Raw genomic sequence first — 12,758 nt, 5'->3', positions numbered from 1 at the left:
ATCTGCATACTGTCCTCAAAACTATCTCATATTCTCTAACTTTTTCCACCTTCATCACTTCTCTCCATTTGGTTAATATTTCCCATGTCTCATTACTTTTACAATAATACTTTATGTATATGTGTGTGTGATTATTTTGCTAGTGTATCAGTGAGAGCACGTATTTTGCAGCTTGGTTTTGTCTTCAGATGCATGGTTTTAATATTTATACATATACTTTAGTTGATATGTTTTTATAAAGCATAATATATGATTATGTAACTGTAACAATAATGTCTAATTTCCTGTCTATGATTTTCAAAATTTTAAGAGTTTCATTATTAAAACAATAATGTTTCAGAATTTAAAAACAATCAACTCTGGGTAATCATTTAAGTGTGGTTAAAAATACCCTATTTAAGTAGCCAACTTGAGATTTTATTTTATGTTTAATTTGTTTTATGTTTTAAGAAAGATCTTAATTTTTTTTTAAATATTTGTTTTTGAGAGAGAAAGAGCACAAGTTGGGGAGGGGCAGAGAGAGGGGGAGACACAGAATCCCAAGCAGAATCCCAAATCTCACAGTTTATAGGTTTGAGCCCCAAGCAGGCTCCAGGCTCTGATCTGTCAGCACAGAGCCTGACATGGGGCTCAAACCCATAAACTGTGAGATCATGACCTGAGCTGAAGTTGAATGCTTAACCGCCTGAGCCACCCAGATGCCCCAACTTGAGTTTTATTAAGAGTATACTCACAGGTATTACTCCTACAGTTAAGAGAGACAAGTCCCCCATCAACAGGAGGGTTACTCCTTCCCCTTTCCAGCCACTCTTAGGACTTCCTCCTCCCTCCTGCCCCCTAGCAACCAGTGGTCTGCTTTCTGTCACTAGGTTAGATTGATATTTTTAATATCATTTCATGTAAATAGATCTATACAAAATGCCCTCTTGCTTGTCTTTTATTCAGCATGATTTTGAGATGCATCCATGTTTCAGCACATGTCAGTCACAGCTTCATTGTTATTGCAAAGTCATATTTTATTGTATGTACATATGACACCTTTGTCCATTCTGTTTCCAGTTTTTGATTGTTAAGAACATAGCTGCAGTGAACTTCATGTGCATTTTAATATACAGGTGTTCTTACTTCTCTTGGGTAAATTTTGAGGAGTAAAATTCCTGGGTTTGTAGATTAGTATATGTAATGTCCCTTTTGTCCGAATTGCTTGCTATGTTTTGCATTTCTGTCACCAGTGTGTGACAGTCGCATTTATTCATATTTTTGCCAGTACTTTGGTAATGTGACTTTTCACTATAGCCATTTTCATGTGCCTCGAGGCATTTTCCTGTGCTTTTCATTTGCATTTCCCTGATAAATAATGCTCTTACGCATCTTTCACTTACTCATTGGCCATATGTGTGTCTTATTTTGTGAGGCATCTGTTCAAATCGTTTGTCCACTTCATTGTTAGGTTGTTTGTCTTATTTTTATTGAATGTGAATATTCTCCCCCAGTATGTGGCCTCTTAAAAAGTTTTTCATTTTGATGGGGTGCCTGGGTGGCTCAGTTGGTTATTCCTCTGACTTTGGCTTAGGTAACGATCTCGCGGTTTGTGAGTTTGAGCCCCGCGTCAGGCTCTGTACTGACAGCTTGGAGCCTGGAGCCTGCTTCGAATTTTGTGTCTCCCTCTCTCTGCCACTTGCCCACTCACACATACACTCTCTCTGTCTCAAAAATAAGCATTAAAATTTTTTTAAAAAGCTTTTCATTTTGATAATGTTCCATCTTACCAGTTTTAATATTTTCTAAGAAATATTTACAGACCCTAGCATCACAGATTGTCCCCTCGTTTTCTAAATGCTTTAGCTCTCTGTTTAGGCGTATGGCCTGTTTTGAACACATTTTTGTGTATAGTGTGTGTTAAGGGTCAAAATTTAGGTTATTCCACTTGAACATTCATGTGTTTTAGTACTGTTTGTTGAAAAGACTTTTCTCCATTGGACTACTTTGGTACATTTTTAAAACTCCCAGTTGATTGATTGTGTTTGTGTTTTGGGGGGTTCTACCTGGGGACTCTTTTTTTTCTGTCTCACCTGTTTATTGTCTCTACATTGTCTGTATTCCCATACCTTTATTATTAGTCTTTAAGTGGAATTGTATAAAGTCTCCAGCTGTGTTCTCTTGTCCAATATTGTTTGGACCTTCTAAGTCTTTTGCATTTCCAATACATTTCAGAATGAACTTGTTGATTTCTTAAAAAAGAAAAGCTGTTTTAATACTGCTTTAGGATTTTATTGACTATGTAAGTCAGTTTGGGGAAAGTTGATATTTTAATAATAATTGAGTCTTCTAATCTATGAATATGATCTCTAGCTCTCAATTCAATTAGATCTTTAATTTCTTAAAGCAGTGTTTTGTATTTCCAGAGTATGGATTTTGTGTGTTTTATTAGATTTATCCCTAAGTCTGTCTTTTATAAGTAGTAGTGTTTCTGTATTTTCACTTTTTAGTTGTTCTTTGTTAATCAGTAGCAGCACAGTTGATCCCTGTCTATTGACCTTGTTTTCTGTAACCTTGATAAACAAACTTCATTTTGGTAGCTTTTTTTGATTAAGGTTTTCTAATTTTATATGACTATGTCTCCTGCAGATTGTTTTTGATTTGTTTTTGAGAGACAGAGAGACAGTGCAAGCAGGGAGGGTCAGAGAGAGAGGGAGGTACAGAATCTGAAGCAGGCTCCAGGCTCTGAGCTAGCTGTCAGCACAGAGCCCAATGCGGGGCTTGAACCCATGAACCATGAGATCATGACCTGAGCTGAAGTCAGACGCTTAACCCACTAAGCCATCCAGGCGCCCCTGTAGTCATTTCAGGTGTTCACAGCATCCCCACCAGGAGTAGATTCCATCTCAGGAGACTACTTTCTTTGCTCTTTTGTAAGAAGCATCTCCTCATCTGTTTCAGTTTGATCATGAGGTGCAGCCATTCAGTCCATCTTCAGGCTCCACTTCCGAGTTCACTTGTCTTGCTCTTTCACCACATCTGTGGTTACATCCTCCCCTGAGCTCTTGAACCCCTCAGTGTAATCCACGGGGGTTGGAATCAACTTTTTCCAAACTCCCGTCGATGTTGATGTTTTTACCTGTTCCCACGAATCACAAATGTTCTTAATGACATCTAGAATAGGGACTCTTTCCCAGGTTTTCAGTTACTTTGCCAAATCTTGCAGAGACATCACTGCTTTGGCAGCTACAGCCTTTTACAATGTATTTCTTAAATAGTAAGGCTTGAAAGTCAGAACTATTCCTTGCAGCACGAGCTGCAGAATGGACGTTGCAATAGCAGACATGAAAGCAACATGAATCTCGTCCATCTCCATTGGAGCTCTTGGGTGACTAGGTGCATTGTCCATGAGAAGGAATCTTTTTTATCTGGGTGATATATGTCAACAAGTGGCTTAAAATAATCAGTATGCTACATTGTAAACAGATGTACCGTCATGCAGGCTTTGTTCCATTTATAGGACATGGGCCAGGTAAATTCAGCGTCATTATAAATGACCTGAAGCTTTTTGGAACAGTAAATGAACATTGGCTTCAATTTAAGGCCACCAGCTGCATTAGCCCCTAACAAGAGTCAGGCTGTCTTTAGGAACTTTGAGGCCCGGTGTTGTGACTTCTCTGTAGCTCTGAAAGCCCTAGATGGCAGCTACACGATAAGAAAAGTAAAATAAATTTGGCTGAAAACATAAATGTACAGATTGTTCCAATAGAAGGCTGCTTTGTCTTCCCTGAAAATCTGTTGTTTCATGTAGCTGCCTTCCTGAATTCTCTGGGCTAGATTCTGAGGAACTTGCTGCAGCTTCCACACCACCATGCGCTGCTCCACCTGGCACTTCAATGTCATGAAGATGACTTCTTCGCTTAAGCCTCATGAAGCAGCCTCTGCTAGCTTCCAGCTTTTCTTCTGAAACTCCCTCACCTCTCAGCCATCACGGAGTCGAAGAGAGTTAGGGCCTTCTCTGGAGTTGTCTTTGGCTTAAGGGAATGTTGTGGCTGTTTTGACCTTCTATCCAGACAATGCAAACTTCCCCCACACCAGCAATAAGGCTGTTTTACTTTCTTATCATCTGTGTGTTCACTGGAATAGCACTTTTCATTTCCTTCCAGAACTTTTCTTTTGCATTCATACCATGGCTGGCTGGCACAAGAAGCCTAATTTTTGGCCTGTGTTGGCTTTTTCCTCACTATGCTGACTTATTTCTAGCTTTTGACTTAATGTAAGAGACATGTGACTCTTACTTTACACTTAGAGGCCATTGTAGGGTATCAGTGGCCTAATTTCAACATTGTTATGTCTCAAGGAATAAGGAGGTTCATGGAGAGAGAGAGCGATGGAACGGGTGGTTGGTGAAATAGTCAGAACACACACATTTATGATTAAGTTGTCTTGTGTGGGCACAGTTCTTGTGCCCTCAATGATAATACTGACATTAAAGATGACTGATCACATCTCCATAACAACAACATAATAATGAAAAGGTTTGAAGTGCTGTAAGAATTACCAGAAGGTGACACAGAGACATGCAGTTAATAAATGCTTTTGGGGAAATGGTGCCAACAGAGTTGCTGGACATATGATCCTCACAGAATTCAATTTGTAAAAAATGCAACATCTGTGAAGTGCAGTAAAGCAAAGTAAAATAAAACAAGGTGTGCCTATATTTAAAACTTTCTCAATTTTGGCTGAAAACATAAATGTACAAATTGAAGAAGGAAAATAAAACACAAAAAAGATAAAGTAATATAAGTCCATGCACAGACCGTGTTTTAATCAACCTTCTAAAAACTGATAGTGAAGAAAAATCTTGAAAGAAGGTCAAGAAAAAACTGTATTAACTATTTGGGAACACTAATACAAATAGCAAGAAATTTCTCCTCTGAAACCTTGGCAGGCTAGAAGGATATGGCATAAAATTGTTCAAGTGCTTAAATAATTGCCTACCGCGAATTCTGTATGAAAAATAGCCTTGAATATAGGGGAAGTCTTTTCTCAGATAAAGGAAAACAGAATTTGCTGCATGGTGATTTGCCTTCAGACAGTGGCTAAAGGAAGTTCTTCAAGAAAATAATAACAGAAGGAGCCTTGGAAATTCAGAAAAGAAAGAAGGAAATGGGTAAATATGTGGTAAGTATAAGGCTATTGTCATACGTTTATTAAATTATTTCATATCAGAGACAAGAAAGTGTATATAACACCACCTGATATAGCACTCAACGTATGTAGAGAAAATACTAAGGGCAATTAGATTTCAAAATAGGACCTGTAAAGAAGTTGACAATAATTTCCCATACTTCGTTCGCAGTTTTAAAACATCACTACCAGTGGACTATGAGCTACCAACCAGTAAGAAAAAGGTAAAAAAGAATATACTGAATGTTAATTTTGCCCAGGTCGTCCCTCAGCAGGATCTATTCCAAGGTGCATCCTTTATAGGTACTCAGAGTCCACAGTGGTGTTAGACGCTGTTCTCTCCAGTGGCACTTTATTCACCTCCCCTGCCTTCCTGGCCAGACCTCTCCATACCCTCCCTGGTGTTCTGAGGTGACCGCCAAAATCAACTCTTTGTGCCTAGTTCCTTGTCCATCTCTGCTTTTGTTCCAACCCAGAGCAGTAGTGTTGGCACCACACGTAGGCCTACAAATGAGAAACTGAGATTTGGAATCTAAGACTAGATCACTTAGGAGTCAGAGCGCAATGAAGTCCACATTGCTGATGGTAAGTGGTAGGAGGATTCTCGAATGTGGTAAATCAAGGTGAGGATGGGTAGATGGGTCTTCCACAGCTGCAGCCCTTGAACAGGATGGGGGCAATGATAGCTCTATGAGTTGTGGAGTTGCTGACTTTCCTGCCTTCGAAGCCCTGAAGATAGGTTCAAGTTAGCTAACTGTCCACATGGGGCACACAGTAAAGGACAGCAGACCGCCATAAAAACTTTCAGAAGATTCTTAGGTCCAAAGGCATAAAGGCCTGAGCTTTAACCGCAGGGTAGCGGGAACTCACCATGGGGGAGGTGTTACAGACCTCTTGTGGGAAATTCAGGAATCTCCTAAAGAAGAAGTGAAAAATTGAGATCTCGAATGGGGAAATCTGCATGTGTACACCTGAGACTCGTGAGCCCAGAGGTTCTCTTCAACTCTTTAGACTGGCAGAAGAAGCCAGAAGTATTTCTTAGTAATAGAAAGGAGTGCACTACCATTTTCTAGAGATTGTGTTGATGTCCAACATAGGGCAGATGGCCTTTTCAAAATCTACCTTCCTCTCTTCATTTCTTACATGAAGATTTAATGTAATTATTGATGAATTTAGTTATGTAATTTCATTATTTGTGATTGGTCCCTTTTTTGTTCTGATTTCTTGCCTCTTTTACTGTTGAATTTTAATATTCTTTAGAATTACACTTTAAGTGATCTGTTGGCTATTTATTTTTTAATACATTTTTTAAAAATGTTTAATTTTTAAGAGAGAGAGCACGAGCAGGGGAGGGGCAGAGACAGAGGGAGACACAGAATCGGAAGCAGGATCCAGGCTCTGAGGAGTCAGCACAGAGCCCTATGCAGGGCTCAAACTCATGAACCATGAGATCATGACCTGAGCCGAAGTCAGACACTCACCTGACTGAGCCACCCAGGCGCCCCAGTCTGTATATCTTTCTATTATATGTTGTTACTCTAGCAACTCCTTTTTCTGTGTACATCGTCAACTTTTTACCTTCTAGTTAGAGTTAATAATTACCATTTCACATAAAATGTAGAAACCTTGGCAACCAAAGAAGTCTGTTTACCTCCTCCCTGGCACTGTTCTTTTTGTAATAGTTGTCATATGTGCCTTAGGAGCCCAAGAAAGACATAATTTTTGGTTTCTAGCTGTTACAGAGTGAACATATGTGTCCCTCAGAATTCATTTGTTGAAAGCAAGCCTCCCAACATGATGGCATTAGGAATTGGGACCTTTGGGAATTAGGGTTAGATGCGGTCATGAGGGTGGGGCCCCCATGAAGTGGATTTGGTGTCCTTGTAAGAAGCCCCGGAGAGCTTTTGCTTCCCGTTCTCCGCTCCCTGCTACATGAAGATTCAATGAGAAGTCGGGTTTGCAATCCAGAAGAGGGTTCTCACCAGAACTTGATCATACTGCTCCCCGATCTTGAATTCCCCAGCTTCCAGAATGGTGCAAATAACATTTCTGTAATTTATAAGTTGCCCACTGTATGATTTTGATAACAGCCTGAAATGACTGACATGGGTCCAAGATGTAAAGATTAATATGTTAGTAATAGAACAGATCAAGACATTGTCCAGAATTACACAACAGTCAAGCTCCCTTAGGAATATATTATGACGGAGAGGAACACGAGAGTTAAGATTGTCGTGGGGTGATCCGACAAATCGATACTGTTGTCCACTCCAAGTGAGGAAGGTGCAGGTCTTTTTCACCTACCTAAGTCAGGCACTACCGGGGTTGGCTAGTGACCGTCTTGCTCTTAGGAACACTGTGGTCCATAAGCTGTCACCACAGCCCCTGTGAGTGGAGGCTCTCGGTGCCTTTATAGTATTCATACTCCCTCTACTTTTGACTGTGAGTCTTGCCATCTGGCTTCTCTTTCAGAGTTCCCAGTCCCTCTTGGCATTTGTGAGAGCAGACCTATCGCAGCGTCTCCCACCATTAGGCTTGGCCTACAGAGGACAGTCCCCACTAAACTTGTTCATTGTACCTGTGCTCCCCTCACGATGTGTTCTTACCACTCTATTGCCTTCTGGCCCTAACAGAATTGGTGACGTCCCTTGAGAGGACCAAGCAATCCCATTTCTCTTTGTAACTTCTGGAGCTTTGGTTTAAAATTGTAGGATGACAGCCATGAATAGGTTGTGAAGCTCTTTCCATGAATTTGGGCAAATTTTTCATAAACATAAACTCAAATATAAACCTGCATTATAAGTAGTGAAGGTATTCTTTCCAGAAATATCTTTTAGGATATATATTTCAATTGTATTTCTATATAAGGATATGTATTTATTTAATTGTATTTGTATATACTAGAAATATTTTTTCTTCTGTCTTTAATGCTTTTACTCCAGATTTTGACATGACTCATCCCCGTATATACTTCCAGTGTTTTCTCAAGTGTAATGTCAATGAGGATTTCCGTGATCACACACCTGCCCCCATCAGTTGTCCGGCTTTCTTAGGTTTTCATCCTAGCACTTCCTGCAGTGAGCTGTAACAAGTATCTTAACTTTTCAACCCCTACCCTATCTTTCCCCCTAGAATTAAACCTGTGCAAGCTCATGGAGCTTTCTTTTGCTCACTGCTTTAAACCCAATGCCAAGAATAGTGCCTTATACATAAAAGGTGCTAAAATGTTGAGGGTATGACTACGTTTTTATTGTCATTGAAGAATCCTAGGTTGCTTAGAGGGAACTGACGTTAAAAAATAGAAAAAAAAAAAGCTTGTTTAAGAGAAACTCATAATCTGACTTAGTAAGTGCTCATATTAATAAGTAAAATGGTAAAATAGAATTGATTATAAAATATATACTATATCATAGGTGGAAATGATATTGTTTCATGAAACAGTGTTTCAAGTTGATAGGCATATGTTCATTTATGAATACATATGTGAATATATAGTTACATATATTGCATTTATCATGTATTTACATATCACATATTCTCACATATATCCACAGAATTACTTACTCATTCTTCAGCTCTTTGGTAGAATGTCATTTTCTCAGTGAGACCTTCCCTGACCACCTTTTTAAAATTGAATCCCCTCTCTGTAATTCTCTGTCCTCTTTTCTTTTTTCAAATAATGCTGGCCATCTTGTCTATTATATGTTTTACTTTTTTATATTTCCTGAACTCTGTTCCTCCCCCAACACCCTGCCCATCACTACAATACAAGCATGATTAATGTAAAGATGTTTCTATTTGCTAATATTTCCATAGTGCCTAAAAGTAGTTCCTGATGAATGATAGGTTGTCATGTCCCCAACCGGCCGGAGGGGCGGTAAATCGGGTCGTAGGTTTCTGAGGGAGGGAGAGAGAATAGGACAGGAGGAGCACAGAGAATGGGGCAAGACAAGCGTTTCTGATCAAGCCCAGTTTATTGAGAAAATATCCACACTTTTATAGGGTTTGGGGCAGGAAACTGACCTAGGTTGGTTGCTAGGAAACAGGGTCAAATGATTATTAGAAAAAGGGGAAGCCAAAACTAAAACTTCAAACACAGCATCTAAAGGAGAGCCCAGACTTGCTTCTGCGACGCTGGGCAGGGGTACGATTAACACTGCATAAGCCCGAATGCGGTTGATCTTTTGTTCAATTTGGCTTCTCCCATCTGCCTGTCTCCAATCCCTGGATCAGGAAATGCACTCCCCTGGCCTCTAGACGTTAATCTTGTTTTTCTGGCACCTCACAGGGAGTGATACTTCCATGCCTGAGGCGGCCGAACTTGGCAGCTCCCTACAATAGGTACTTAATAGAATTTTGTGAATTAATTTAAGTGTGTGTGGGTGTGCTGGGTCATGAAATATAATACATTCTTTCTAATAGTGTGTTGAGATTTTTTTTTTAAATGTTTAAAACCCTATATAAAGACATTCTTACTCTGGGCACCTAGGTGGCTCCATTGGTTAAGCATCTGACTGGCTCAGGTTATGATCTCAAGGTCCATGAGTTCGAGCCCTATGTTGGGGTCTGTGCTGACAGCTCAGAGCCTGGAGCCTGCTTCAGATTTTGTGTCTCCCTCTCTCTCTGCTCCTTCCCTGCTTACATTCTGTCTCTCTCTCTCAAAAATAAACAATTTTTAAAAATTAAAAAAAATTTGTACTTATCGACAAAAGATGTGAGCAATAATTACAATTCCACTGTAATAGTGAATTCTCTTATCCTTCATATAATGAAATTATATTTCACTAATAATAATAATAAATTGGACACTAAATGTTCTACAACTGAAAAAATTCTTGTGGTTTTATAAAGTAGAATGTTATATACTGGCTTAATCAACTTGAGCTGTACATAGATCAATATGGACAAATCTGTAAAACACAGAATTGAATAGCAAGTTTCAGAAGAGCTTACATACTTCCACAAATAGAAAAATTGCGAAGTGAAAATATTATTTCTAGATACAAACATACAGAGTAAAAGTTTAAGAAGATACAGAGGATAAAGAAGTTTAGAATAGCTGAGAATGGGAAGGCTACAGTTGGCTAAATAATTTTACAAAGATTGTCATGGGCTTTGAGTTTTGTAACCTTTTACCTGCTAACGGGGCAACAGGTGATCATGTTGTTCTCCATTCTTTTCCGTTTGTACGAAATATTTTCTTCTTAAGATTCCCAGGCTTTGGATACCCTGAAAAGGTTATCTGTAGCACAGAACCTGTACCTCCCCTGGCTGTATTGCTTTTCTGGGAATTGGATTGGTGACACCCAGGCCACAGGTCATGGAGGTTTCCAGAAATGGCAGTTCTCTAGATTCATGTTCATGAACATTTTGCACCCGGAAGAGCAGGGATGGCCTGAGGTAGGTACTGCTATCACCCACTACCTCTGGCTGCTGTCAGTCTCTTGGGGAGGGGGGCAGATTTTGGCCAATCCTAAACTCTCCTAGGGAGCATTCTCGAATGAAATAGACCAGGCAGGCACTATGTGGAAAGCTGGGGTCAGTCTTCTGACAAATGTGAGATGGGAAGGTCACAATCTTGTGAGGATTTCCCCCAACATGACGAGACTTTGAGGGGAAAGGGACAGAATTTCAAGCAAGGGAATGATGAGATGAAGTTATTAACCTCTGCTCATGGTGTTGGAGCCTCTTAAAGGATGTCTGTAACCAGGGAGTCGTGGTTTGTCAGAGAATGACTTAAGAGATATTTAGCTTTTGGTACACAAATGTACTCTGGAATAATTAACAATTTATAGCAGATAGTTGTGCCAAAATACAGGATTCATTTATGAAGATAAAATGGGAAATCCTACAATGAGAACAGTGAATCTCACCTTTTTTTTTTTTTTTTGTAAAGTGAGTAGTTTGGCTGCTAACAGAAAGTCTATCTTTAGGTAGACTATCCAGGACATCCAATACCAGTTTTTATGGATTCTCTGAAAAAAAAATTGAGAGCTTAACTGTTAAGTACATGTGACAGGTTGTTTCTAAATAAAATCGGTCAGTGTCCTTCTATTAGCAACTCTACATTAGACAGATCGATATAATTTTCCTCATGAAATTTCTCAAATTCCCTCATTTTGGTCAAAACAGTTTTTGACCATAAAGACTTTAGTCTCTTTAGTGCAGAATCATCCTTTAATGGAGGCTGAGCATACTGGCCATGTAGCAATGTTTAAGCACCTGGAAATCAATATATTAAGATTCTGTATTTCTGTGCAGTATTCAACATCAATTTTAATTCCTTGGTATTACTCTAATGAATGGAGTTATTTCAGTCTGTAGAGCCTTTATGATTTAAGTCATTTTATCCATTTGTTCCAAAGTCAGAAATAAATGGATGAGCTATTCTGGTGATTTTTACCTATGCTTTCATTCTTGTACCATTTAAGAATGTAAATATAGGATGGGGCACCTGGGTGCCTCAGTCGGTTAAGTGTCTCACTGGCTCAGGTCATGATCTCAATGTTTGTGGGTCAAGCCCTGCATCAGGCTCTGGGCTGACAGCTCAGAGTCGAGCCTGCTTCGGATTCTGTATCTCCCTCTGTCTCTGTTCCTCCTTGGTTCACCTTTGTCTCTCTCAAAAATAAATAAATGTTTAAAAAAGTAGAACATAAATATAGGAAATGGTCCTTTGCAGTGTAATTTTAAGACTAACATTGATTGGGGTCTCTTTTTAACACATATAATCTGGTTGTAGACTTTGTAGGTGTTTCTGGTGACTTTACTTTTGGAAATGCATTTTTTACCTTTCAGTTATATGACTGTGTACATGACACTGGCTATTTGAAAGATCTCAACTTGACCTCTATAAGGGGATAATTCAAGCCAAATCTCAGATTATTTAGTAACAATTTTATGAGAATTTAAAGGGATTTATTTACTTTAGTTATTTCTAAAATGTTTGTGTTTACTCATTTTTGAGAGAGAGAGAGAGAGAGAGAGAGAGAGAGAGAGAGAGAGATCATGAGTGGGAGGGGCAAAGAGAGGGAGAGACACAGAATCCGAGGCAGGCTCCAGGTTCTCAGCTGTCAGCACAGAGCCCGATGTGGGCCCAAACTCAGAAGCGGTAAGATCATAACCTGAGCCAGAGTCAGACACTTAACTGACTGAGCCACTCAGGTGCCCCATGAATTTATAGGGATTTTAAAAGTATAGATCACATTGACATTATCATTAGTAATAGTTGTACAACTTTAGGTTAAGGAATACTAAGCTGTTTTCAAAGCATTGTATATTGGTCGTGTTTTTTATTTTCTGTATTCTATTTTGATAGCTTAAAAAGCTTGCTGGCTGTGGCGCCTGGGTGGCTCAGTCAGTTAAGCATCCAACTTGAGCTCAGGTCATGACCTCATGATTTGTGGGTTCGAGCCCCTCATCGGGCTCTGTGCTGAAGCTAGGACCCTGGAGCCTGCCTTGGATTCTGTGTCTCCCTCTCTGTCCCTCCCCTGTTCACACTCTCTCAAAAATAAATAAATATTAATAAAGTAAAATACACTGTTAATTACAAAAAGCTTGTTGGCCAGGGGAAGTGTGCCTCCCTTACAGAT

General features: G+C 39.5%; 1 protein-coding gene and 1 long non-coding RNA gene across 2 annotated transcripts in view; both read left to right on the top strand.

Moving 5' to 3' along the window:
* The window catches only part of LOC115285386 (zinc finger protein 33A-like), a 54,836-nt gene that overhangs the window by 22,097 nt on the left and 19,981 nt on the right, over nt 1-12,758 (top strand).
* Nucleotides 5,152-5,512, top strand: LOC115285397. The gene is made up of 3 exons (XR_003905507.1): nt 5,152-5,163; nt 5,342-5,393; nt 5,473-5,512. It is a non-coding gene; the product is annotated as an uncharacterized LOC115285397 (long non-coding RNA).

Source organism: Suricata suricatta, chromosome 2, assembly GCF_006229205.1.
Source record: "Suricata suricatta isolate VVHF042 chromosome 2, meerkat_22Aug2017_6uvM2_HiC, whole genome shotgun sequence".
In the NCBI taxonomy this organism is placed as follows: domain Eukaryota; kingdom Metazoa; phylum Chordata; class Mammalia; order Carnivora; family Herpestidae; genus Suricata; species Suricata suricatta.
The sequence above is the reverse complement of the archived record's forward strand: the minus strand, read 5'-3'. Positions and strand labels throughout refer to the sequence as shown.